General features: G+C 33.2%; 2 protein-coding genes across 5 annotated transcripts in view; one reads left to right on the top strand and one right to left on the bottom strand.

Annotated features, from left to right (window-relative positions):
* LOC124364694 (protein FAM92A-A) overlaps window positions 1–27740 on the top strand; it is an 80782-nt gene that overhangs the window by 7556 nt on the left and 45486 nt on the right. The window lies entirely within an intron of this gene.
* LOC124364693 (SUN domain-containing ossification factor) overlaps window positions 1–27740 on the bottom strand; it is an 86882-nt gene that overhangs the window by 51370 nt on the left and 7772 nt on the right. The window contains exon 1 of one of the 2 annotated variants that reach the window (XM_046820363.1): window positions 14530–14634. The exons of the other annotated variant lie outside the window; for it this stretch is intronic. The gene's annotated coding sequence lies outside the window, so the exon portion shown is untranslated. Of the gene's footprint in view, window positions 1–14529; window positions 14635–27740 lie in introns of those variants that run through there. 2 annotated transcript variants of the gene reach the window in all.

The following is a 27740-nucleotide window of genomic DNA, read 5'->3' as shown; positions in this document are numbered from 1 at the left end:
ATGAGAAATAAGCTATAGACTTGAAAATTGTGCATGCAACTTCGACCAAGCCTGATAAGTGTCATTTTGTGTCGTCTGGCGTACGCGATTATAATGCTGATCTGATCTATAGTACATGGAAATTATCGAATAATTTCTAACTAATAGTAATGTAACCTACAAATTATATTATTTGATTAAGGCAGTTGGAAAATGCAATGAACCAAATATAATGTTACGAAACAATTTTATTGGTTTACATTTTAATACGAAAGATGCAATTAAAAAACTCAACATAATTGTTGATTTTGTGTTTGGAGACCCTGAAGATAAATTCTTTAACTACTATGCTAAGTAGGGCTCTTTTTAATCCTCCTGGATGTTTAATCCACCCTCGAATGTTTTATAGCTACGCCACTGAATGTAACGAAGTTACTTTGTTACATTAGACTTCCTTACGTCTTTTTTGGTATTTCGATACTCCGTTGTATTGGTTTATTTGTATGTAGACAAGAGTAATTGCCTGCCATTAATTCGTTGTAAAATCACGGTTCAATGAAATAAATTTAATTGCGCTGCATCCTGCAGCATCCAGCTTTGAAAATGTAATATATATATTACATTATACATATACATACATATACCACCAGGCTCTATTAAATTCAGAGTAGTACAGAGCGAGAACGCGCGGACTGCTTATTCCACTATTCTAATACGCGGGCTATCTCTAGTTGGCAGGAGGGGCCCCTCCATCCCCACTTTTTTCTCTCCGCCTGTCACGATCACCCCATTGAAAACAAACGGGAGGAGCTCGTGCATCTCACTTGTTTGCGAGCTCAAGGAATGCACCTGCCATTGGCTGAGGCTGTCGACCAGGTGTCACTTCCGCACTACTACCCGGCCTAAAACTATTAGTTATTTGCCTTGTCACATTATAACGCCAGGAAATTGGTGTATTTAAAGTAATTCTATATTTAGGATATAATGACATTTTTTGCATGAGCTATAAACATTGTTTGCTCTTATCCTAAAACTGTAAAGTAAAGTTTTTGGAAGATGTTGCAATAGTTTTTCGTGAACCCATCGTTCAAAATTAACGCTATTCATTTAACCATGGTAATCACCGGTAGCTCTGCCAGCTTTGAAAATTAAATTGCAGTCATTGAAGAAATCCATCTTTCGTGCCGGCACTAACCACTATTAGTCTATTAGATGAAATCGTGTTTTGCCAAGACGCCAAGAACACCAGGACCACTCCAGCATTTTCCAAAAGTTAAATTGTTGTCCACCCACGTCTCGTCTAGGTACACAATAACTTTACCCTGTGCCTACATTTTTGTATCTCTCGCAAATAACGAGCACCCCAGTTTACTATATCAGGCCGTTCTATTAAAACGTTCCTGATTTTTCCACATCTCTTCCACTTAAACCCCATGGTATGAAGTAAGCGTCGTAAAGTGTGTACTCCCCCAAGGAAAGTTAATCTTTTCTTTAATTGCCGTTAGTAATTTATGTACCGTTGGCACTTTCTTTTGTACAATGTAAAAATCATTGATTGGTATCACGAATCACTCTTGGTCAAAATTCATCGATGTGAAATTTTTTTCCTCTGAATATGGTCTTTTTTTCCCAGGAGTACTTAAGGCTTCATTACCGGCTTCGACACCTTCTTTCCTTATAGATGTTACACTTCGCACTGATATACCCGTGTAATTAGCTACCCGGATATTACTCTGCTTCAGTCTATGTTGGAGAGTACCCGTATTTGATTCTTCATCACACTTTTGAATAACTCGCCTTATAACATCCCTTGCCTCACTGTGAATTGTCTGTCCCTTCTTGCGAACCGAAGCCATTTTGAAAAGCTAAAACTCACAAATATACACTATATTAAATTTTAAACTTCCTTTCATCTAATGAATTTTACACTATGTTATACATTAAAACTTTAATAATACAAATTTGAGGTGCACTGGTGAAATCACAACTCTCTACTTCAAGGTATTCGCGGGCGAATGTGCGGAGGTGACTAGTAGCGCCGTTGCCGGGACAAAACGGTGACGTATTGTCTGTGGAGGGGAGTCCTCACCCTCGTCCCCTCACCCCGCGCACGCAAACAAGTCAGATGCGGACAGTAGGATGATTCGTTCACGGTGACCACATTTGTTTAAGCGGCGCATTTTTTTTACACAATTATGATCATTTCATATTTTATGCTTTAGCAATGAATCAAATGTCTGATGTTGTAAAGCGTAACGTCTATAACTTTTATATTCATACAAAATTTTCTAAAGATGAAATGTTTTCATCTTGTTCTTTAATTATTTGTCTTTCTTTAAACTGTTGTATCTTTGAAGTGAATACTTAGATATTCTAATGTCTGTAGATTTAAACGCAATCTTTGAAGAGTTTAAATATTCGTATATAGTGAAATGACATTGATATGCTCAAGATATATAGTTCCTCAAAGTTAGACACATATAGCTTAAATAAGTTAATCTACTTTGTTGAAAATTGTTATCCTAACTGTAATTTCTAAATATTTTATTATTCATTTACTCCCTTTCAAAATAAAAGAATATTAATATTACTGAAAAAATTAATTTTTTCCACAATTCATACAGTAGTTAAAGTTTACATACAGCGTTTAATACTTTAAGTCCTTTCTAACCAAATAAAATACTAAACACAATCGGAACCTGAATGTTTGAGGTAGATCCATCACTTCAGCCGACACATCTCCACTGTAACACTAGACACGGTAGAAGACCTCAGACTATAATACTAGGATGGGTGGAGTCCCTACACTGACACAGGTATTTACATACAGACCACATACTGTCCCGCGCACCTCATGTGTGACTACTATACTTAGCTATACTCATACAGAGAAGACTAACTGCAGCTCCACAGGCAGGTAGAATTTGAGTTACACTCCATTTCATGAGATACACAATTAAGAATAAATCCGAGAGTTTATCCTCTGGTTAACATGTATAATGCTGATTTACAGGGCATTATATGAGAGATTGGTACAACTATGGGAAAACAGTAGTAGATACAAAAACAAGCGAAGAAATTCCTACGAACATGTTCTATCTTGCTTTATTTAATGGCTGTCTACTTAAAAGTTCATAAAACTAAAACAGCTTAGTTATAGTGATACAATTTGGTATCAATCTTCTTGAAAAACCCATATTACTTGTAAAATTTGTGTTTTAATATACCGACTAGTTTTAATTGACAGCTGTTTCGTGTCTCTATTCATTATTAAATTTAAAACGCGTACTAGTATGTATGTTGCCATCTCGAGTTGGCAATTGTTTAAAACTCTGCTCATATAACAATATGGTTGTGAAGGCCAAATTAAATTAAACTACACTATTGTTTTGTGCAATCACACTATAGACTGTCCGGCTGCAGAGAGTCAAAACAATGACAACAAGGCTGAAATTGGCAAGGGAGAGCACATACTGTCACTGGAAATGGTTAATAGATGAGAAACACACATACTACACATCTGAGCTAGTGCTACTAACAGATATTTCAAACTACTGATGACAAAACAATGACAACAAGGCTGACATTGGCAAGGGAGAGCACATACTGTCAGTGGAAGCAGTTAATAGATGAGAAATGCACATACTAAACATCTGAGCTAATGCTCCTCACAGATGTTTTAAAACTACTGATGACAAAAAATATCAATGAGGCTGACATTGGCAAAGAAGAGCACATACTGTCAGCGGAAGCAGTTAATAGATGAGAAATGCACATACTAAACATCTGAGCTAATGCTCCTCACAGATATTTCAAAACTACTGATGACAAAACAATGACAACAAGGCTGACATTGGCAAGGGAAGAGCACATACTGTCACTGGAAATGGTTAATAGATGAGAAACACACATACTACACATCTGAGCTAGTGCTACTCACAGATATTTCAAACTACTGATGACAAAACAATGACAACAAGGCTGACATTGGCAAGGGAGAGCACATACTGTCAGTGGAAGCAGTTAATAGATGAGAAATGCACATACTAAACATCTGAGCTAATGCTCCTCACAGATGTTTAAAACTACTGATGACAAAAAATATCAATGAGGCTGACATTGGCAAAGAAGAGCACATACTGTCAGCGGAAGCAGTTAATAGATGAGAAATGCAACACGTGTCCTACACATCTGAGCTACACACTCCTCACAGATGTTACTGATGAAACAAAATTTCAACATGAAGAAAACCTCAGACCCTGGTTATTGTGTCCAGTGGGCACTCTACTATGAGTATAGCACAATCACTATTCTGTAAACCAGACGCTATAAGAGCTTAAAAACTAAGCGTTCAGTTGTAAACCCGCAGAAGAAACCCAGAATGTTCACTTCTGGATGGTTTACACCTTCCAGTTAAACCAACACATACAGGAAAAACAAAGTTTACGGGAAACCATAACTATTAATTAAACGTATATGTATGTCTACGTTTCTTAAATTTAAATTTTTTTTTATATTTGAAAATGATGTTTGTATGTAGTGTATTCCTCTTTTTCCCTTTCATTCTGTACCCAATTTATTAAAACTGGGAAACATAAAAATTTATTTAATCAATAATTAAATAAATTTAAGTTGAATAGAAACTATGCCAATTTGTTGAACCGTAACAATTGCTCTTCACATATGTTTTCAAAAAGCGGAACAGGAACTCTGAGAGAACTGTAGATTTTTATGTTAAATAAGAGCTTCGGATTGTTCACTATGTTATAAGCAACCAATGAACAATCGAATGATGATGAGACTTAAGATATAAATAGAACTTAAAACTAATTATTTACTTTGCAAGTACAATTTCTCAAAACAATTTCTCTAAATTTATGGTATGAAAGGTTTTTTTTAATATAAAAAAAGTATTTGCAGTACTCTATTATTTTGTAACTTTTTTAGATCTTTTAGTAAACATAGTTTCTATGACTAAAACATTGCATTCATATGTTCTTTTTTATCAAAGGTATTTAGACAATTATATTTAAGATTATTGATATTTTAACAATTGACTTAATCTTAAAAATGAAAGTTAAAATTACTCAACAGTGAAATGATTAAATCTGACATTTGATTTAGCACCCGTATCAGAACTTTGACCTTTCTTTTGTTGAATACTACAATTATTATTCTTTCATGGTCATTGATAAATTAAATTTGTATCAGCTTAATTTGTTCACTCATTATTTTTTTGTCAAATACTATTTTCTGTTCAGTAGCTTAATTTTAACACGATATGCCCTTCATTACATAATCTATAATAGATACTGTGTGCATACTAGAATTATAAGAATACAATTTTAACAATTAAAACATAGTGGCTAAGTTATGGATGGGGGTCAACAAATAAACATTAGTTCAGATTACTGTCTTTAACTCACTAAGCCCTTGGGTAATAAGAGCCTGTATTCTAAGTTCTTGAATAAGCAGCTAAAAACTATTAAGTATTGAGTATATCTTTAAAATGAAACATCTCCATTGATTCAATAACCACAAGTAAGGATGTAAAAGACAATGACAATGGTTTAACATTGTTATTATGGGACTAAAATCAAGAAGGCCACCAATACAGACGGTGCTCAAAATAAAGAAAATATTGCCTAAAAATAAATATCCTAAAATTCAAGTTCAGTCTATTTCTTTGAGTTTTAAGATTACGGTTTTTTTCTAAGTAACCGTTAAAGTTATAAAGTTGAAAAGATTAACATTTATATGCTATAGTTAAATCTGTCACTAAATTAAATTTACCACTTTTATCTAATCATCCGAAGTTAAGTTTAATTACAAACTTAAATGTTAAATTTCACACACAAAAGAACCGCTGTGTATAACACATTTAACTTATGACTTATAACTTAAAACTTATGATAAAAGTATGAGTATTTGTTTTGTTGAAACTGCATAACAAATAAAAATGTGATATTTTTCTTGAGCAAGTAACCTAACTTAAATATATGTCATTTTCTAAAACAGGCCTCCAAACTTTCGGAAATGGTAACACACTGTAGACATACTAAAATAAAGATCTAACTTCACGTAGTGCAAAAATCTTATTTCATTTTGCATACATTTCTGAGTATTAAAGAAAACAAAATCACCTAAAAAGTCGAATTCTTCCCAAAATCGAATATCACTACCTGTTTGTAGAAACAGTTGCTGCTAAAACAGCTGATTGTTAAAAACAGCTGTTATTCACAAACACAAAAATTGCTAATAAATTTTAAATCATCAGATAAATTACCCATAAACACATCACAGCTAATCATAGTTTCAACAATAATATTTTGTGTGGTTTTTATAATCAGCCGCTAATATTTATTTTAAGTAAATACCAAATGCCATTTTCAACAATAAAATGTTTTAAACAACTGATGTTTAAACATTTAATTTCGGGACGAGTAGAAATCCAAAGCTAATATTTTTTTCTGTAATATTTAAACGTTTATGCATTTTCATGAAATAGACTTACTTTACCACGCAAAATGCTACATAATTTGTATATGTTTGTGTGATTTTATGTTTCAAAATTTGTTAGCTTATATTATATAAGCATTATATAATTTTGGATAATTTTATATGTGACTGACTTAATAGCATATCACAACTGTTTTATGCAATTTCAATATATAAAATACTGTTGGTATGTATATAAAATTTAAAGATTTTATCATTCCTTTTTCTTTTTTAAATGTATTGAAGTCATGAAGTCATCGTTGAATTTTAAAACCCTCCATTTTGGACATTGTTTTCAAAAATTTGATCTTTAACAGTTATTTTGAAAACTCTAGCAGATTACTAATAAAGATTTTAATTTTAATTCATTTGTATAGAAATTTATGCAGCAATATAACAATTAATTGTGTAATTAATGCTGTACATTAATAATGGACAAACAACGAAAATAACAACAGGTAGAAGCTAGACAAGAATCTAGATGTAAATGAGATGACAAATGAATAAGTAATGATAACAATGAATATGCAATGTGTGTAAACAATCCTACCTATAGCAAGCAGTCGTGTCTTGCAAAACTATCTACTCTGTGGTTATCTTGTAGATGTTTGTCTAGTGGCATTATTATTCATGGGAGAAATAGCAATTAATTAATAAATAGTAAGTAAGAATGTTTCAGTTCACCTTCCTCTTAGTGCAGCATCTGGAATCTGACGTCTTCACAGACTTCACTCCTGAAATCTGGAGTCATATTCGTCTGAAGAAATCCAAAACAGTTGAAGCTCAAATGAACTCTTTAAACAATTTTGACATCAGAGACACCTTGACTACAAAATATAGTGTAATCTAGGTAGAGAGGTATTCTCATCGTCTCATCAGGTGCACAATTGAGTGCATCACGATGTTTTAGACATGATCTTTAAGCACGTGGAGTAACAAAGTTTTCTACTTATATTGTAGCTATGGCGGGGAGGGCTAGAAATCGCGTGTTCCAGGAGTCTGTGACAGAGTCAGATTCCAGACGATGCGCTAAAAGGAAGGTGAACTAGAGCTAAACTCAACATTCAGATTGGATCAACCCCTCCCACCCTACATTATGAAATAGTGAGTAGTTATTAACTAACATTAAAATTGCTTTTTTCGAATAAATGCAGATAATTCGAATTTTCAACATTTACAAAGTTAGTACAAAGATATTACACACTGTTCTATAGTTACTAATGTGATACAATCATATTAATAGAGATAATACAAACCGATGCAACAGAATATCCATGGACCCAACTGTAGGTAACACATAGTATTCACAGCATTTCTATACAGAATCACTAGCAACTTTGTTACACTTCAACTATTTTCCCCTAAACTCAGTAACGTCTTTCCATGAACCAAGAGGAACTTATATACCAAGTTTCAAGGCTCTAGGAACTTTCTTCAAGAGTTATTGCACATTCAGACAGACACGCAATGAAATGATTAAGAAGGACTATCAGGTTTTTAATAATTTCTAATGAAACTAACACATTTAAATAAAAAATATTCATTGATAAATAAATAGGATTTTAACATTTAAAATAATTTTGCAATAGTGTATTATTACAATACTACTTTGTGCACAAAAAATTAGGAACCATGTCAAAACTACTGTGGAATTTGAAAAGAACAGTTCTGTCTTCACAATGAATACTTATCAGTTTGTCATTGTATGTTGTATTATTATACTGCTAACTTTATAAAATTTAGTACTTAGCTTGGTAACTACTTTCAATTTTTTTTGAATATTTGGTTTCTTGAGAACACTATTTTCTAATTCTAATGAGTATTTTTTAATGTAAACCATATTTACAATACCGCACTATTTTTTTATCACTTCTCTGAACTGTTTAATGGTCTGCTACAGCCTGAATAAGCAGAAAGTTCTACAAGCCTTGCATAATAAAGAGTGTCAAATGATCATAAAAAGTGTAACCAATCAGTTAACAGCTGTGACAATTATCTAACTAGTTACTGACAGAAAAACGTGTACACACAGACAGACATATAACTGAAATAAAATCCTTTGAATCAAACCAAATATTTAAATATTATCACATTTTCAATTTGTTGTCTTTATTAAATATAGACATTCTGATTATAAGCAGTTAAAATAAAGATTATAATGAGTATACAAATAAATAACTGAGAGTTCATGATTAATTCATGTATCATAATAGAATAGACCTTATAATATTTTTATTGCACAACTTTAAATTTATTATTTTGAATATGACAAACATACATATACCTTCAGCTAAGATATGTTGCATTATATGGTATTTGAGATTTTTAATATTTTCACTATAAACATCCAATTTGATATAGCAACATGAAATAAAAATACAAAGGGTCGAGGTCATAAAGTAGTAGTACACACATCTCATACTATGGGACTTAGGGGAAATTTTTAATTCAGAAAATCACAATCAATTTTGCCATAATGAGGTGGCCTGCCTGGCCAGGAGACAGAACTAACTGGTTCCCCCCCTCCCTTCACCATCTACCAATGTCATTTCGGAGTATATCATTCTGTTACCCGCTATTTGCTGTCAGTACTGTACAGCTAATCATATCCACATCATAATCACACTTTGGCTCGTTATTCATTCATATTTTTAAAAAATTACTCTTTACACATAGTTAATTTACTTTTTTATTTTGGTCACTTTTTTGACGAAAATTTAAACTCATGTGTAATTACAGGCTATGCTGCCTATGTACACATTCCTTCCAATATAAGTTTTATCAAAAACTTTGTATTGTATAGTATTAAATTTTCCTGTTTTATTTTAATATTTGTTCTTATGCTTTTTATTGTATCCATTTTGATGTAATGCTAAATGAAGGAATAAATTTGATTTGTCAAATCTCCATCTTGTTAAAGAGTAAAATGTTCGTTTTCAATTAAAAAAAGTTGTCACATTTATGTTCCACATAGGGATGAAAGTATTTTCTTCTTTAATTATGGTCATTGTGGCCAATGACCATATACATGTGTATAAACGTGAAAAATAGTCTCATCAGTAAACATGGTTTGTAAAATTTGGACCCAGTTCAATCCCACTCAAGATATCATTAGAAAAATTGTAACTCTTTAAATTGTCAACAGGTTTCAAAACATGCAAAATTTGTAGTTATAACCAGTATATGTTGGACTTATCATAAAACTTTACAAATTTCAGACTATACAGAACCAACAAACCTTGATCCCACTTACTAATTTGATTTATTTGTGGGAATATCATACTCTTGTTGTCTAAGAATGTCTTAAGAATTAAATTTTGCAAGCCACAAAACACTCTGAACTTTTCATGGCAACACTTTTGTGGCCACTCTTTTCACAAAAATTTGGCCACTCATAATTATTAGATCAAGCAATATGAAGTCAAGCAAGGAAAACAAAATTTCATAACAGCTGTTTCATTTTACAATTGTTTTATATTCTTATGAATATTGAATTAATATAGCAATAAACCAATACAAAAAGAGTATCAAAAAACCTGACAGAAAGGGGTAGCGCACAGAGGGACAGGCATAAGGACAGACTGCACTTTGACCTGTAGGCCACAAAATTGGTACGATTATTTTTCCGTAGACCAACGTCCTAACATAGACTTCACAACTTTCAAGTCTCTATGGCCATTTTATTAAGATTTATCATAAAGACAAACGGACAGACAGACAGACTGTCTTTTACCTCCAAATCAACACATTCTTTCTTGGAACACACATACCAAGTTTCAAGCCTCCAGGACCTTTCTATCAAGAGTTATCACACATATGGGTAGTAGACACACAATGACATGATTTGAAGAATGCCCCGTCCCGTACTGAATAATATAACAATTTAAAAAGAATCATGACTTTATCAACACAGAATGTTTATTTAATCCAGTAAAAGAGACTGACAGTTCAATGTCATTCACTCTTGCAAAAGGCACTGCATGCATTTTATACATATTTTTATTCATAAACTAGCAGTTGCCCATGGCTTCGCACACAATTTCCTGTTGAAAAACAGTACACTATAATCACGTATTTATTTTCTATCATATTCTAAGCAATCCTGATATAATTAATAGTCATTCCTTTGTGACCCTCTCGGGCGCATATGAAGGTGTGTACCACATTTCCTACCTCTATCTTTCGTGGTTTTTGCTAGGTGTTGATAAATTATTCAGTACAATTACTTTATATTATAGATGAATGTCGATAAACTAATTTGGTTATAAAGAATCAAATTCGGTCTGTTAAAATTAATTTTCTGTCTAAGATATTTTCAGTATTATTGTGGAATTTGCCTTGTGTTCCGATCTAGAAAATGTATCAATGAAAACCAATTTCGATCATAAAGCGTCTTCTTTTGGCTCTTTTCATTTACCTTCGATCTAACCAAATTCGATTACCTTATGTGCAAACATTCACGGCTTTGTACAAGTTCCACAATGAGGTGGTTTTTATAACAGCGTTCAATAGTATTTTCATTACATTAGATAGTTTATTGATCATTGGTGCAATCTAAATTTAAAATTAGGTAATAACTTTGTCTATGCAATCTACGTTACACTACTGATCAAGCACTTTAAATTTTAAATGTAAACAAATGTTTCTGCCTCTTTCATGAACTTCAGCTGAAAGTATTAACAGCTGTTAAGTATCAGTTCATTTTGTATTACGTGTCGCAGTGCAGTCTGCCGGATCGAAGGTAAAACGTTCTAAAATCAATAACTGCTTAGAAATTAAAAATTAATTAATAAAACATTTTCCAGTGGACCAAATTGTGAATCTAAACCATTCTCGAATTCCATTGAAAACACACACAAAATGTCATCAAAATCAGTCCAGTTGTTTAGAAGGAGTTCAGTCACATACACACAAACACAAGAAATATATATATAAAGATTTAGCCTAAACATTTTTACTTATTTAATGCTTCTTCTGAACAACACAGAAGTTTAGTTTAATCATTTTCATGCCTTAAAATTAATTTTATTTGCTGCACAAAATTAGTTTAATAGTTTGTCTTTTAGAAGCCATTTCTCTTTCAAACGTGAAAGGTTGTAGCATTATTTGTTGGCTGAGTGTAAGCGGAGCCTTACAAGAAGAAGGACTAGACAAATTCCTTTCTGTCCGTCTGTATGATTAGCCTCATGATATCTCAGGAAGTAACTAACCTATACACTTAAAATTTCTTTTAGCCTTGAAACTTAGTTTTCCACAAACCATTGCATTCTGTAAAATCACATGATATTACAATAATCCTTAATTATTTTTTTCAGATCTCAAAAAAAATTATTTAAGTATATTTTTAAGCTTAGATGTATGATCTATATTCCTTAAGTATTGTTGACAAACCAACTGTAAGATTTTTCCAAATAGTCATGTTTAGTAATCAAATTAATAACTTTAACTTTGAATAGGTACCCTCTTAGTCTGAGCCCTAAAAACTTGTATAAATTGTTTGCTGAAAATTATAAAACACTTGTTGGGCTTCGACTTCAAAGCGTCAGAGTAGTCTACTATGTTTAATTTAGCAAAAGTAAAAAGAAGTGATTAAAATAAGTTTTGTAAAACTCAAGTATCCTTAGTTATATGGATCATAAACTGATCCCTTAATTTTGCAAAGACCTATAATAGTAAACGAAGAAGCGCTTAAGAAAATTGCTGTCAATATTCATTGATATTGATTCAGTTGAAGTTACAATGATTGAGGTTGATGATCTGTAAATATGCAAATGCTTAATGAGTTTACGCTGATGTTCAAAATAGATGAAGGCCATTTATTTAAGGCAGTGTATTATTTCATGTAATTAAAAACTACATATTAAGTAAAAGTGCACTGTATGTCTTTAAATTTTAAAATTATGTTAATTTTGATCAATGTTTTAACTTAAAAAGGAAAAATAGTCAACCATACCTAAGACTAATTTTATATGGGGCTAAATTTAAAAACTGCATTTCTTTAAATGTTTCACTTCAGAAACTTATAATTTTGGATTCTCAATGGTAGTGAATTTGTAAAATTACAATAATCTGAAAATACTAAAGGTTTATAATTTATTTTCCATATAGATTTTCTCATAAGAAACTCTATTTAGAATAAAAATTATAAACAATTATTTTTATATTTATAACTTTGCAATACTTTTCAATATCAAATACATTTAATCCATATATATATATATATATGATTTATCAAGATCAAGCAAAAAGCTTTAAAAGATAGAGATATAAAATTTGGTACATAGATGTAACTTGTGCTTAGAGGCACACCAAGGAAGGAGTTTCTTTTCTGACTACAGGGTCCTATAAAACCCTAAAATTGACATAATTCTCATAAAATTTATTGGTGCAAACACATTATATTATAAAGATTCTATCAGATATAATCAGCTGTTCAATCTAAACAATGTTAATAGGGGTGGGTAAAATTCAATACTTGAACATCTTGATACATAGCGGTATCGATTTCAATATTTCAGTACTGTGGATCTTTTGATTCCAATACCAACATTTTTGAAAATGTTTTATAACAAGATAATTAATAAATCAACATAAATGCATAAAACACAATTGAAAAGTGACATATAGTGACATTAAAGCGAAACATATAGTTTTGACTTCCATGGTTTGCTAGTGCAGAATCGCACAGCAACAAGCACTAATGGCAGTTACATTAAAGATGGCTGCCTTTACTGGACAAAGTGTGCTAACTATGGGTTTTGGTTTGAAGAATCAAAGTCAACAGTTCGGCCTAATTTTCATACCAAGTTCGCTAAAGATCCTCCTGTTAGGCCTATGAGTGGCATAAATGTTTTGTAGAAACGGAGTGTTCAGTAAAACCTAAGAAATCATCGCCAATACACTTTTCTTCTGGGGCTTCATCAAGGATATGGTGTATGTACCTCCTTTGCCCACCATTCCATCAGAACAGAGCAAGAATCTACGTCACCACTGAGCAAGTTACAACTGCAATGTAAGTGTGAGTTTGGGAAGAAATCGACTACCGATGGTATGTCTAGAAAAAACTTGATGTGGATGTGTTTACCTTTAAAACAACACTAAAACCAGCACTGTACCTTTTTGGAATAAATTTATATGAATTTTCAAAGTTACATCCTTTTTGAAACACCCTGTATTTAAAACGTTAAGATTGCCATGTAAAAAGAAGAACAATCATTAAAAGAACCCCGTGTTCCAGTCAAGTACCAAATTACCAATAGTTTATGAAATACTTGTTTACACTCTCAGTCATATTCATACAGAATCAATTTTTCTCTTATTACAGGAAAAAAGGTAAATTTATTCTGATGTCAAGACAGGTTCAGTACGGCGATTACAGAAAATGTTGTGTGTAGGAAAATTTCTACGTTCTACATTTAATAAATATGTTGGAATAAATCCCAAAAGAACTGTGAATCACATATTAAATTTTCCAAACAATCACTCCTGGATGAAGCAAAAATGTACCAAATTCTATCTACAGAAATAGACAAAATAGCAAATTATCAACACATAGACACCCAAATTTAAATTTGCATGGATGAAGCTGGACGGAGCCCTAGTTGTTAATAATGATGACAACTCATTCAATATGTACTGTCTAATTGTTTACAAATAACCTCTTTAGAATAGTTTGTTTCCTCTTAGATCTTTAATAATTAAAATCCCAAATACATCAATGGTAACATTGCAGGTGCAATGCAGGAGTAGGTGAATAAACTGAAAACTTATGTTTGTGTATTTAAAAGCTTACTAAAATAAAAAAATAACTAAAATGTCATTAATTTAATAATTGATTTACAAATTATTTAAATAAATATAAAAAAAAACACTTTTTTAATTTTTCAAGGGTAACATGTTAGTAAATTTTATTCCAAACTATATTAACAAAAATTTTTCTTAATGTGAACGTTACAATGAAATTAATAAAGAGAATTATAGTCCCAAGAAAGATATTATTTCCTGGTTACAAAGTTTTACAAAATGAAATGTCTCTTGACTGATGTAACTCACGTGGTCAGGGACCCATACATTGACCTCACTTTGCACACAAACACAGCACACTGTACACTGGCACTGACTGTCCCTGGCTGTCCTCCCACCACAGCACACATAGAGGTCCACGTCAGTCTACACTGCCTACTCTTATCTTATCACATCTCACAAATACTCATATGGGCATAATCATGTTGCTGCATGTTTCACTTTAATTAATTATCCATCCACTTCTAGTTTAATACCTCGCAATCATACAATTATTGACTATAATTGATTCATTTAAGATTAAGTCAACATTTCAATTTAGATTTTGTGTAGTATTACTAAACCATATTTAAATTTATCTAACAAACCTTTAAAAAACTTAAATTTATTTTTATTATATCCGTTAATTAGTTGTTATTTCTGGAATGAGCTTGTCATACAAGGGAAATATTAAAAGTGTATATAATTCACTTAAATAGATATTTTAATTTAGTTGAGTGTAACATATTTTATAATTATTCCCACTAAATTGTACGTATATTTAGAATCTAAAATCAGTGTTTTCAATCGTTTTAAAACAAATTTAGTTTAGAACAAAATACAAATCTTACATAATGATTTGAAATACATTCAAATACAATCTTAAGTTTTTTATACAGAAACATTTCTAAACCAATTTAAGGGATATTTATATATTCCTTAAGGAGATCTTTTATAAGCCAAAAATCATAAACACATGTAGTACTTTGAAGAGAAATAACTTCAAAGCTGAAGGAAAGCTATAGTAAAACAAACTAGTTTTAAATATGTAGTATATTAACAAGATAATATTTTGCACTTAACACACTCAATGCTTTCAATAGGTTGCTGTACCTGGTATTGCTCTGCATCTTCCTAATTGTGCTGATAAATTTTTTTAAATCGAATACCATTTTATTACTTGTATATGCTTTACAAGGTATTTATTTTCCAAATGTAACGGAAATTTTCATTAAAAAAATTGTTTATTCATCTACATTAATGTTCTTCACTTTCAAAATAGTCCAAATTAGAATTCATGCACTTGTGCCATCGCTTCTTCCAATCCTCAAAACACTTCTAAAACTCGATATTTGGGATAGCCTTTAACTCTTTCAGCGATGCACTTTTATTGCCATCTAAGCTTGTAAAACGATGATCCTTCAAGGTTCTCTTTATTTTTGGACATAAAAAAGTCACATAGAGCCATATCAACAGAATATGGAGGCTGGGGCATCGTTAATGTACGGTTTTTGCCCAAAACTTCACTGACAAGCAATGCATTGTGAGCAGATGCACTGTCATGGTGCAAAAGCCATGAATTGTTTGGTGCAAACCCGGCATTTTTTTCAGATGGCTTCAACAAAAACAGCGTTGATCTTGCATATAGTACCTCTTATTGACCGTTTCATCTTGAGGCAAGAATTCATGACGCACTATGCCATTAAAATCAAAGAACACAGTGAACATAACCTTCATGTTCTATTGCATTTTTCAAGTCTTTTTCGGTCATGGTGATCCAGAATGCCTCTACTGGGATGATTGAGCCTTAGTAATGCCATATCCATAAACCCATATTTCGTCTCTTGTTATGACACATTTCAGTAATTCTGCATCACTGTTGACTTCATTTAGCTACTGTTTTTGTTCAAAATTTAACAATTTTGAAACAAATTTTGTTGCTACACAGTTCATACCATGCCATAACAAAAAATATCATGGCATGGGACAATTGATGTGCCAACATCATCAGTGATTTCTATGATTCTAATACGGCGATCGTTCATAACCATTTCTTCCACTGTTATCACGTTTTTATCGTTTGTTGATGTGATGGAGCATCCGGAGGGCTTGTCATCTTCGTCTTCATAGCCATCTTTGAAACTTTTATACCACTCATAAACCCTTGCTTTACTCATAGCAGACACACCAAGGCCTTTGTTAACATTTCCCACTCTTTGTTATACTTTATTCCATTTTCACAAATCAAATCAAAAATATCTTTATTACGTTATCATCAAGATAAGTATAGTGTCATACAATATTACTGAGGAGCAAGTACAATTCTGAGTAATTTTTCAAAAGTCTGGTTGAGTTTGCCAGCTCATGAATTCTTCGATGCTGTAGAAGGGTCGATTGAGAAGCCAGGTCTTCAAGTGACGAGCGAATTGTTGTTGATCCACCTTTTTCAGCATCTCTGGCAAACAGTTCCACATTTTGGCGCCGATGTAACTCGGCTTATGTTTAGTGCTGCGGAGTCGGTGCACAGGAAGGCAGTAGTCAGTGGCACGTTTGGTGTTGTAGTGATGGAATTGCTCACCCCTTTCTGCTATGCCTGGAGTCTTGATGTGGACATACGTTACTGTTTCCAGGATGTACAGGCCTATGACTGTTAAGATTTTGAGGTGCTTGAAAGCATCCCTGCAAGACTCTCGTGGTTGGAGATTACCCAGTATTCTTATGGCTTTTTTTTGTTTCAAAAATATGCGTTGCAGGTTGCCAGAAGTTGTCCCTCCCCAAGCTGCTATCCCATAGCGGATATAGGATTCAAACAGGGAGAAGTATGAAATCCTCGTGGTCATGGTGTTTCCTATATTTTTTATTCGTCGTATTACATAAGTCTAGTGCTTAGCTTTTTGCAGAGGTTGTTGATGTGTGGTGTCCAAGAAAGGTCTTGGTCAACTGTTACCCCAAGGTAATTGGTAAAGGTGGTGTCATCGGTCTCTGGTAGCCTTTTTTTTCTACACCTCCCTAGAATGAGCTGTTTTGTCTTCTTCTCATTCACAACTAGGTCGTTGTTATGACAATATTGGATAGCCATATTCACTGCTGTGTATGCATCTATTTCTAGTTGACCAGGAGTTCTTCTGCCGAGCAGGAGCACTGAGTCATCAGCATACATGATGCAGTTGCTGTATTCCTGTATGTACTTAGGGAAGTCATTTGTGAAGAGAATGAACATAATGGGTCCGAACACAGAGCCCTGGGGTACACCTCTTGTGACCTTTTTTGTGCTTGACCTGACCTTTTCCGTTTCTCTATTATTGTTGTATCTTATCTCAACCATTTGTGTTCGTTCCGTTAAGTAAACCATGCTTTTGAGGTTCCACGAATTCCAAGTGTCATTAACTTTTTCAGAAGGTGTTCATGGTCAAGACTATCAAAGGCTTTACTGTAGTCTAGAAGAATGGCAGTTGATGTGTTCCCCTCTTCATGCTGATCTAGTAGGAACTCTACAAGATTAATCAGTGCTGTGGTTGTAGATTTACCAGGTAGGAAGCCGTGCTGATATTCTGTTAAGAGATTGTTGTTTGAAAGATGTTCGAGAAGTCTAATCAGCACTAATTTTTCTATTACTTTGGATATGGTTGGGATTAGTGAAATAGGCCTGTAGTTGCCTGCTTTTGTGGCATCACCTTGTTTGAACTTGGGGTACACTTTTGACAGTTTCAGGGCAGACGGGAAAACTCCTGATAAAAAAGATAAATTAGTAATGTGCACCAGTGGTTCTATAAGATCGTCTTGCCAATTTTTCAGGACTATGGTAGATAAGTCATCGTATCCTGTTGAGGGCTTTGACTTCAATTCACTAATAATTTTGGCAGCTTCTTCTGAATTAGTTGGCTTCAGTGTCAGGTTGGGGATGTAACTATTTTCGGTCGGAGTAAATGGTTGTTTATTGTTCAGCCCATTGTTTATGATGGTTTCTTCAGCCATGTTGACAAAAAAGTTGTTGAGATAGTCTGCCATCCGCACTGGGCTGGACGTAACCTGGCCACCTACCTCGAGTTGGGTGAGGGCATTTTTGTTTTCTTTTGGCTGCCTTTCTAAGTTTATGACATCCCAGATGGCTTTTGTTTTATTATCCGCATCTGTTATCTTAGCTATTGTGTCTTGTTGTTTTAGGTGGCGGAGTTGCAAGTCATATTCTTTTTTGAGATGGGCAGCGTGTCTTTTATGTTCCTCCCTACCAGTGGTGTTGTAAGCGTTTTGAGCGAAAAGAAATCTTTGTCTCAATTGTTGAGCATTAGGGTTGTGGAGAGTGTGTTTATTTTTGTTTCCGCTTCTTTGCACCTGGTATGTTTCACTGGACATGCTTGATTGAGTGCTGCAAGAAGAGTTCGGCTGAAATTGTCATATGCTTCATTAACTTCATTGGAGTTGTATACTTATGTCCAGATTTCTTGACTAAGGAGATGTTTCATTGTCAGTATGTTTCTGTGACTCATGTTTCTACCCCTCCAACAAGTTGTGGTTGGCGTTTGAGTTTTTCTTCCCTTTATGGTACATAGTTGTCCCGTATGATCTGATATGCTGGCAGCCACTTCACATACCATTTCTATTGAGAGATCTTCAATAGTGATGATAGCCTCACTGTTTTCCTTAAGATGTTCTTTCGTGTAGATAGCTACTCCCCCCTTTAGATGCTGTTTCCTGCTGTAGTAAGAAATCAGTGTGTACCCAATAAGCCTAGTGTTCAGGAGTGTTTCTTTATTTTGGCCGTGTTCGGTTACAATCAAGACATCTGGTTTTTGTATTTCCAGGAGAGAATTCATTCTATTAATTTTGTTAGCAATTCTGTCTGTATTTTGGTGTAATATGGTGAATTGTGTTTTGCATTTGATTGGTTGGTGAAAGAGGGTGCATTTCTCTGTGTCTGGAACATTGAATTCATGAATACCAGAGTTTTGTAGCACGTTCTCTTCTGTGGAACAGTTTCTAAAAAATACTGTTTTTGGACTGTCCTATTAATGGTATGTTGTGGAGGTGAGTAGTTGTCCTGGTAATGCATTTGTACTTCCACAACAGTTCTGTTACCATCCTGAATTGGAGTATCCAGTGGTCTTGTACTTGTTTGTTCTGGTTCTAGGTTTAGAATCTGTGTTAAGGAATTCTGTTTGTGTAGCAGGGTGGATTTTGGACAGACTCCCCCTATCTTTGTCTGCTGGTCAGTTGTTGTTTGGTTGGAGTCTTGAGTCACATGGGTAGTGTTTTGTTTTTGTGACTGGGTTTGGCAGACTCCCCCTATCATCTGCTGGTCAGTTGTCTTTTGGCTGGAGCCTTGAGTCATACAGGTGGTGTTCTGTTTTTGTGACAGGGTTTGACAGATTCCCCCTATCATCTGTTGGTCAGTTGTCGTTTGGCTGGAGCCTTGAGTCATACAGGTGGTGTTCTGTTTTTGTGACGGGGTTTGATAGACTCCCCCTATCATCTGTTGGTCAGTTGTCGTTTGGCTGGAGCCTTGAGTCACACAGGTGGTGTTCTGTTTTTGTGATGGGGTTTGACAGACTCCCCCTATCTTAATCTGATCCAAGTCTTGAGTAGCTAAACGTTGTTTAGCCATTTGCAATGAAACGCTAAAAAAGTTCTTTTTTCCTTTTTTAGCAGGAGTATAGTTAGGTTTAATTAGCGCATTGCTCCTCACTATTTTGTGACTTTGAGCTGCAGTTATATGTTTTCTGTGATAAGTGGTGCATCTTGAATTTGTGTCCTTAAGGCCTTAACTGCATTTTCCAAACTGTTTTGCCTATCTTTTAGCTGAGCAAGATCGATGAGAAAGCTTGAGGAAACAGTTGCAGGATGAGTGGCGAGGTGTAGGGGTTCAGCTTGAGTTCCCTTGTTAGAGTATATTGTTAACTCTGATTGTTGAGTTTTTTTGGGAGGTAATTTTCTTTTCAAGAGTACTAATTGTATTTTTCAAATGATCTATTGTTTTGACATAGTCATCAACTAGTTGACCTTGTTGGCTATCATGTTCTTCAAAGATACTTTGTGTGTCCATCCGAAGTTTTTTTCCTTTTCAAGTTGAACTTGTGTTTCAGAAATATTATGAAGTAAATCTTCTATTTTACTAATATACTTATTTTCTTCAGCTTAAAATTTAATAATTTTTTCTTCTAATAATTCTATTTTGATCTCTAGCCTCAAATTTTTTTCTTTCAAAAAATTGTTTTCCTCTAACAGAGCTGCTCCTATTTTTGCAGCTGCTTTTAACTTTTCCCCATTGTCTTCAAGGTTTTCTAAAATGTTATTTTCACTAAGACTGCTCTCTAAATCATTTATGGAAGAGAACAACAAATTTGGGATGCTGGAGCAAACGGGGGTCGTTGATGTGGCATCAACAGTTTCTCTACAGCTGCTGCATCTCCAAATATCCACATAAATTTGATACAAATCCTTTGATCCATTGTTTTTAACAAACAAAAATCACTGAGTTCATAAGACATATCTAAAGTAAGAAACTGCTATTGAAAAAGCAATTTTGTGTTGAACCCAAGTTATAAGTTTATCTGAAATATTTCCCAGAATTTCCTAACCCTTCTTGGATATACTAATGACTCCATAAAATTTGAGGTACAGAAGCAGAAAAATTATTTTAATTATAATAACTACTGTACTGAACTTCTATCTAAACTTTAAAATGAAAATTTTCTGAGAGTCATTCTGTAAGCTAAATTTTTTGATGAATTTTGGAATTTTTAATTTTAAAATAGGTTGAATAGTTAGATCCGAATCCTCTTTTTATAATTATTTCTAGTATTTCTCTCTCAGGTCAACACCGCCGCAGTCCCGCCCTACTTCTTAGCATCTGCAGTTCATGACTCTCACTCAAAAACATTGCTCAAATGCAGTGCTAATAATTACCATTGCACACCTTTCCAAGGACCACGAAACTATCTCATTATTGCAATTACATTACTCATGTTATATCTATGTATTTTTGGCCATGGCAATTGAAGAAATTTTACGCTAACTTTAAAATTCCGAAACGAAATAATTCTATTCGATTGATAAACTTCCTCAAAACTGTTAGATGAAATTATACCAGTACTACTCTAGCTGTTGTATACAATTAGACTACCAGCATCTGATAATACGAGTGTCCAGTCCCCTCAGTAGCAAAATTATGAGTAAAAGAATTATCTAGTCAAAAACAGAAAATAATTCAAATTGAGTGGTTTTTGTTCATAATAACAGTGCATATGCTCAAGAAACAGGTTGATGGTTTTGTTCAAATAAAACATAAAAATATTAGTAAATACTATTAAAACAACACTTTCAATATAATTTATTTTTTGAACAAGGCCTTTTGAAACCAAAGGTTTCATTGTCAGGCAACTCCACATTTATGCAAGAATTTTAACCCAGATATTTCCCAATATAGATCCAAAATTACACTTTTTCAAAACTAATTAAGAAATTATAAACAACTTTTATTCTGGTACTTCTTAATATTGTATTTACAATATCTCTTTAAGATTTCTAGATGGCGTTCATTAAAAATTTGAAAAAGGAATAGTATAACTCAGTTATTATGCATCGTAGATCCAAACAAAAGTGTGTTTTCGAATTTCCTGGTAATTTACAAAAATATTTGTTTTTGGTTCTTACATGACTTTTGATATATCTTAGGGTTTTTCAGATTCATCCGATAAATTTTGTAACTTTTTCTGGTATGTTTAGTCTTGTTTAGAGTGGTTAAAAGGATGGGCATTTAGTGTTAGATTTGAAAAAGTTTTTCTGAAGTAATTGGAAATATCCGAATTGCAATAGATACAATTTTCTTCAAAATCCATGTGAAAACTTTAAAATTTTCTCAAAATGTGAGAACAGTGGCTTGATAAAAGGTTTACATTGAGCTAACTAGTGATTTCTTCTGATTATAACACCTATTCAACCACAGAAAAGCTACTGGTGTAAATGTAATATGCATAATTAAAATATTAATCTAATATTTAATCCGTTACATCATTATCATTATGTAACGTTCATTAATTGTAAACCGTCAACCTAACTAATAATCAAATTATGGGGTGCTTGATAAACAAACTAACTCAACAGTTTTTAATTAACAGATTAGTGCTAAGTTTTATCTAAGATGGGAGAACTGTCAAGCTTATTAGCAACGTAAATAAGCACTGAATTGTTACCCAGACTGTTAAAACTATCAGCTGTTAAAACTGATCAACAGTTAGTTTCTTAAAAATACAATACACTGAATATAATATTCCATCTTTGAGTACATTTTTATATCAATTTACAAACTAAGATAATTCAGTACGATACTTTGTGGTATTGTAATTATGAACATCTCAATTCTATAGAAGACAACGGACAGACACATTTTCCAAGTCATCTTCAGATTGCAGCTACCAAGTGGTACATTACTTACAACAGCATAGCCTACACATGTTTAAGCAAATTTACTTTTTTCTTAGTTATATATTATGTTTATAATTACATTTAATTTAAACAGTTAATATTGTATTACAGATTTGTTTTTGTTACCTGTAAATTTTAATATGAGAGTGATTCTAATTATTTATTTAAAGAAATCAGGCACAATATTAATCTATACTTTTAAATGGTTTCAATATTACAGTGCATTATAAAAATAGAAAAGTACTGCATCTGTTTTTAAAGCTTGGTATGAATGGTTTTGCCCCTTATTACATACATGTCAAAAAGTTCTAAAATTTCAAATTTAAAAAGTGGAGATTATGAAAAATACTAATAGATTATTTATTCCTCATTTAAATAACTAGATCACTTACTCGAATTTTTGACCCAATGGGTTTATTCTGTATTTCTTAGTTTAGGATATTTGAGTTTTGTGAAGGTTTTTTTTTGCTGTTTCCGCCCCACAGCGCATGGTGGTCTACCTTATCCACAACAACCCCCTTTTTTCAACACTGGTTACTTGATCTGTTTGTCGAATGACTGTTGCATGATTTACTTAGGAGGTCTTAGAAGTACCTTTTTTTACCCATTTCTCACCTCAAAAGACGAGTTCCTGTAATTTAATTTTACCTTATGACTGGTAATTTTATCTTTTTATATCATTATTAGCGATGAATGAATTATATATTACGTTCTTTGCCTTGTTTTTTTAAAAATATAAATTTAGCCTTACTCAATTCATGCGCATGTCTTGGATTAGCAGGTAAAAAGTTTACAGAAATTGCTACAAATTTCCAGAGTTCTTTGGAGTTTTGAGCCATCTGGAGCTTTTACATGTTCACGACGACATGTACCCCATCGAGTACACACAATTTTTCATAACTGCCATGGGGAGTACCCGATCGGTACACACCAGGCTTACGTAAACCGTGTTGTGCGGCCGATGAGGTAAATGTTGTGAAGCATTTTTTATGAGTGTTTTTAATTTTTTCCTGTCCTGATGGCTTGTGAAATATGAGCCCATGCTTATAGAAATACTACCCTTTCAGGTGCACAATTGCTTAATTGTTTTAGGTAAATTAATTTTTTATGTATCCCTTAGGGTACACGTATAAACTTTGAAACAAATATTTAAATTTTTTTTTTGTGCAAAGATTATGAAGCCCACATACTTTTATCATTATACTTTGACGTTTATGTAAAATATAAAAAACGATTACAGTTTTCAATAATTATTACTGAAAAATTACCATAAAACGTTTTAAAAACCTATTCAATACATGGTTATTTTGTTAAAACTTTGTAACATGTACTGTAACAATTAAATTACAATTCACATCTATGTTGATGTTCTTTAAAACTAGAATTAAAAATTGTTTAAACCTATTTATGAAAAGTGCTGAACAATGGAAAGAAAAATATACGGTTTTGTGTGCCAGTGATAATCAATGACTGATACTAAAAAAGCGTGTCTAGAATGTAAACAACTGACAACAAGCTACACAACTTACAAACAATTCATTTCACAATATTTACTAGTTCACTTATAACACATTCTTTATCAAAGGTTACATTTATCTGTGTAATGCGGTGCTCACGATATTAGACAATGCGTCATTAAAGTGCATAAACAACCGACAATTTATAGTATAACACTAAAGTAGTGCTGATTTATAACATGTTCTCAACCAGATGTTAGACTCACTACGACACTGTAATCTTTAGTAGACAAGAGTTCATTTACACTTTAGCTAGTGTTTACTGGTACAAGTTCAGTGTGAATAAACAAACTACACAAAATTACTGTAAGGTAAAAACAGCACACTACGTTGTACAACAATAAAATTAGTAAAATAATTTGAAAATAGAAGAATAAAGATCTATCAAAATGTTAATTCTATTTCATTCTATATTATGAGTGAGTGAAATCTTTATCTGACAATTTTATTAGAACATTTATTGATGGAGTATATACAATTTTGAACACCAAAACCGAATCAGAAATTTACTTATGATGTTATCAAAGAATGAAGTTGGTTACATCAGTAACAAATTTCGCACAAACATATCTACCCCTTTATCATAGTTACATTGAGTCCAGTGTGGCCAAGTGTTGTCAGGGAGTAGAATTACGCTTTGAATAGCCATGTTTTGCTGATAAGCCAGTTACACGGCTTCAAGCAGTTAGTAGTAATATGCAGCATTAACCATTAAAGTGCTCAAGAATATTTGATCTCTGTTCACTTGGAAGAAGAAATAACAAACAAACATTTTAAAAAAGCTCTATGCATTATAAGAAAAATGCCTTTGTTAAAGAGGCAGAGGTAGGGCTGTCAAGCCCTCTCTACCACTCCACCTCATATAAATGCAGAAAATTAACATTAATTGAATACAGACTTTGTAAAATTTTAACATAATTATACTTTATAGTAAAATATAAACAAAATTGCTTAGTTGACATAAAATAACTCATGAACTTAATAATATAATTCTTGATGAAAGATAAAGAAAAAAAGCAAACAACGTAAAAGAGAAAATAAAAAGAACAAAATTACATTGAACCGCTCTAACAACACACTGCCTGACCTCACACACGCTGCAAGCACCACCACCTGTCACCCTCACCAATAGCAAGTCTCTGACCCTTGTGTCGAAGCATGCACAACCCTCGATACTATAAAGTATTTTTTTTTTAATTATTTTCAATTTTTGTCTGATGGAAGTGTAATAAACACTCAAGCTGATATATTTTGCAAATGCCTCAGCAAAGAATTAGAGTTTTGATAAATCATTTTATGTAACGGCTTCCTGATTAGGGATTGCCTTTTCCCACATCATCACTTCTTTCAAGAGTTGTCCCTGGTTACTGCTAACACTGAACGATAGCTCTCAAGTGGTTAGCCGAGGCAGTTCTGATCTGAGGAGCTGTGGGAGACTGGTAGAAAGATGAATGTGTGTATGTAAGTGTTAAATCATTACTGGAATTATATTATATAAATTTGGAAAGTTATTTTTGTAATCTTTGTGAAAGTAATATTGAATTTTTTATTGATCCATCTTCTTGATCTTCTGTATTTACTTGATTTATATAATAGGATTCCCATGCATTTAAATATCTAGGCGTGTTAATGTGTAATAATAACTTTAGGTTTGCTTTTGATATAGTGTGCCCAGTATTAATACTGTGGTGTGCGACAGCCGATTTTTCTTCTCTGTTTAATTTAATGAGGGAGCAATGTTCTTTATATCTTGTATACATTTTTCTTTTTGTCTGAACAATATATTTTTTATTACAGTCATCATGTTTTATTTGATATATGCCTGATTTATTGATAATTTTTTCATAATCTTTTAGATTTTTCAATTTATTCTTCAAGTTACTTGTTGTTTTATAAGTGGCGTTTTTGTTTGTATGTTTTTTTAATGATTTTTTTTACATTTTTTGATAAATTTGTCTATGTAGTGCTAATCCAATTTGTGTTTTTAATTAATAAAAGTGTTGTGTTTGACTTTTTGTCATGTTTCTTTTTAGCTTTTTTAAACATACGAGGTGTGTCCAAAAAGTATCCGACCTTGACATCTGGCATGAACTGACATTACTCAGCGGCAACGGCAATCTGGTCCCCTTCAAAGTACTCCCCTCCACAAGCCACTACCTTATTCCAACGCTCCTCCCACTTCCGAAAACACTCCTTAAATTCATTTTGCGGAATGGCTAACAGGTCCTTCGTCGTATTTTGTTTTATTTGTTCAATATCGTCAAATCTTTTTCCTTTCAAAACAATTTTTAATTTCGGAAATAGCCAGAAGTCACAAGGAGCTATGTCAGGACTGTAGGGAGGCTGTTGTAGTTGATTGATGTCGTGTTTGACCAAAAAACGTTTAATAAGATGAGGAATGAGCTGGCACGTTGTCGTGGTGCAGGTTCCAGTAACGGCTTGTCCACAGTTCAGATCGTTTCCTTCACACTGCATCTCGTAGCCGCCTTAACACCTCAAGATAATACTTCTTATTCACTGTCTGGCCTCTTGGAGCATATTCGTGATGAACAAATATAAAAAAAACTGTCAGCATTGTCTTGACATTGCTTCGACTTTGTTTTGCTTTTTTCAGCCGCTGCTCTTCGCGAGTTTTCCACTGTGAAGATTGAGCCTTTGTTTCAGGGTTGTAGCCATAAACCCATGACTTATCACCAATAATAATTTTTTTTTAATAGCCCTGGGTTACTTTTTATCAAATCCAGATTGTCCTGTGCGATTTCAAGTCGACAGTTCTTTTGCTCTTCTGTCAGCAGCTGAGGAACAAATTTTGCAGAAACACGGTTCATTTTTAAATCTTTGTGTAAAATGTTACAAACTGAAGATTTTGGTATTCTTAAATCTTCTTCCAGATCTCGGACAGTCAATCGATGGTTTTCATTAATTGCTGCATGAACACGTTCAAAATTTTCAGTATTTCTGGCCGTTGAAGGCCCGCCAGATCGGTCATCACTTTCCACTGATATGCGACCATTTTTAAACCGCCGAAACCACTCTTTTATTTGTGTATCGTCCATAGACAAGTCACCATAAACTTTCCGTATCATAGTAATCGTCTCTGATGCTGGGTCAAGTTTTTGGCAAAATTTAATGCAAATGCGCTGCTTAACACGTTCAGTCATATTGAAATGCGACGCACACACATGGCAGTACTGTACGGAACTGAGCGCTGTGACTCACTGAGTGACTGGATCGTATTCAATGCCTAATATGGGAAGGAGTAGGCTCGCCCCTCCCCTCCAATAACCGGTTCGAGCCGGTCAGTTACGCCGCGGCTGTCTACTGGTCGGCGATCGGATACTTTTTAGACAGACCTCATACATTCAACTAAATCCCCTTTTTATCCATTAAAAACAGTAACATTTTTTTATATACTGAAGTTCTTTTTTTAAATCTTTCTTTTGATTAGAGGAGTGTTTAATAATCTATAAATTAATGAATGGAAGACAGCTTGTTTTTGTGCTGGTGGACGATTTGATTAATTTGTTATAAAACTATCAGTGT

This window comes from Homalodisca vitripennis, chromosome 6 (assembly GCF_021130785.1).
Source record: "Homalodisca vitripennis isolate AUS2020 chromosome 6, UT_GWSS_2.1, whole genome shotgun sequence".
NCBI lineage: Eukaryota > Metazoa > Arthropoda > Insecta > Hemiptera > Cicadellidae > Homalodisca > Homalodisca vitripennis.
Note: the sequence above shows the minus strand (reverse complement) of the source record. Positions and strands in the feature narration are given on the sequence as shown.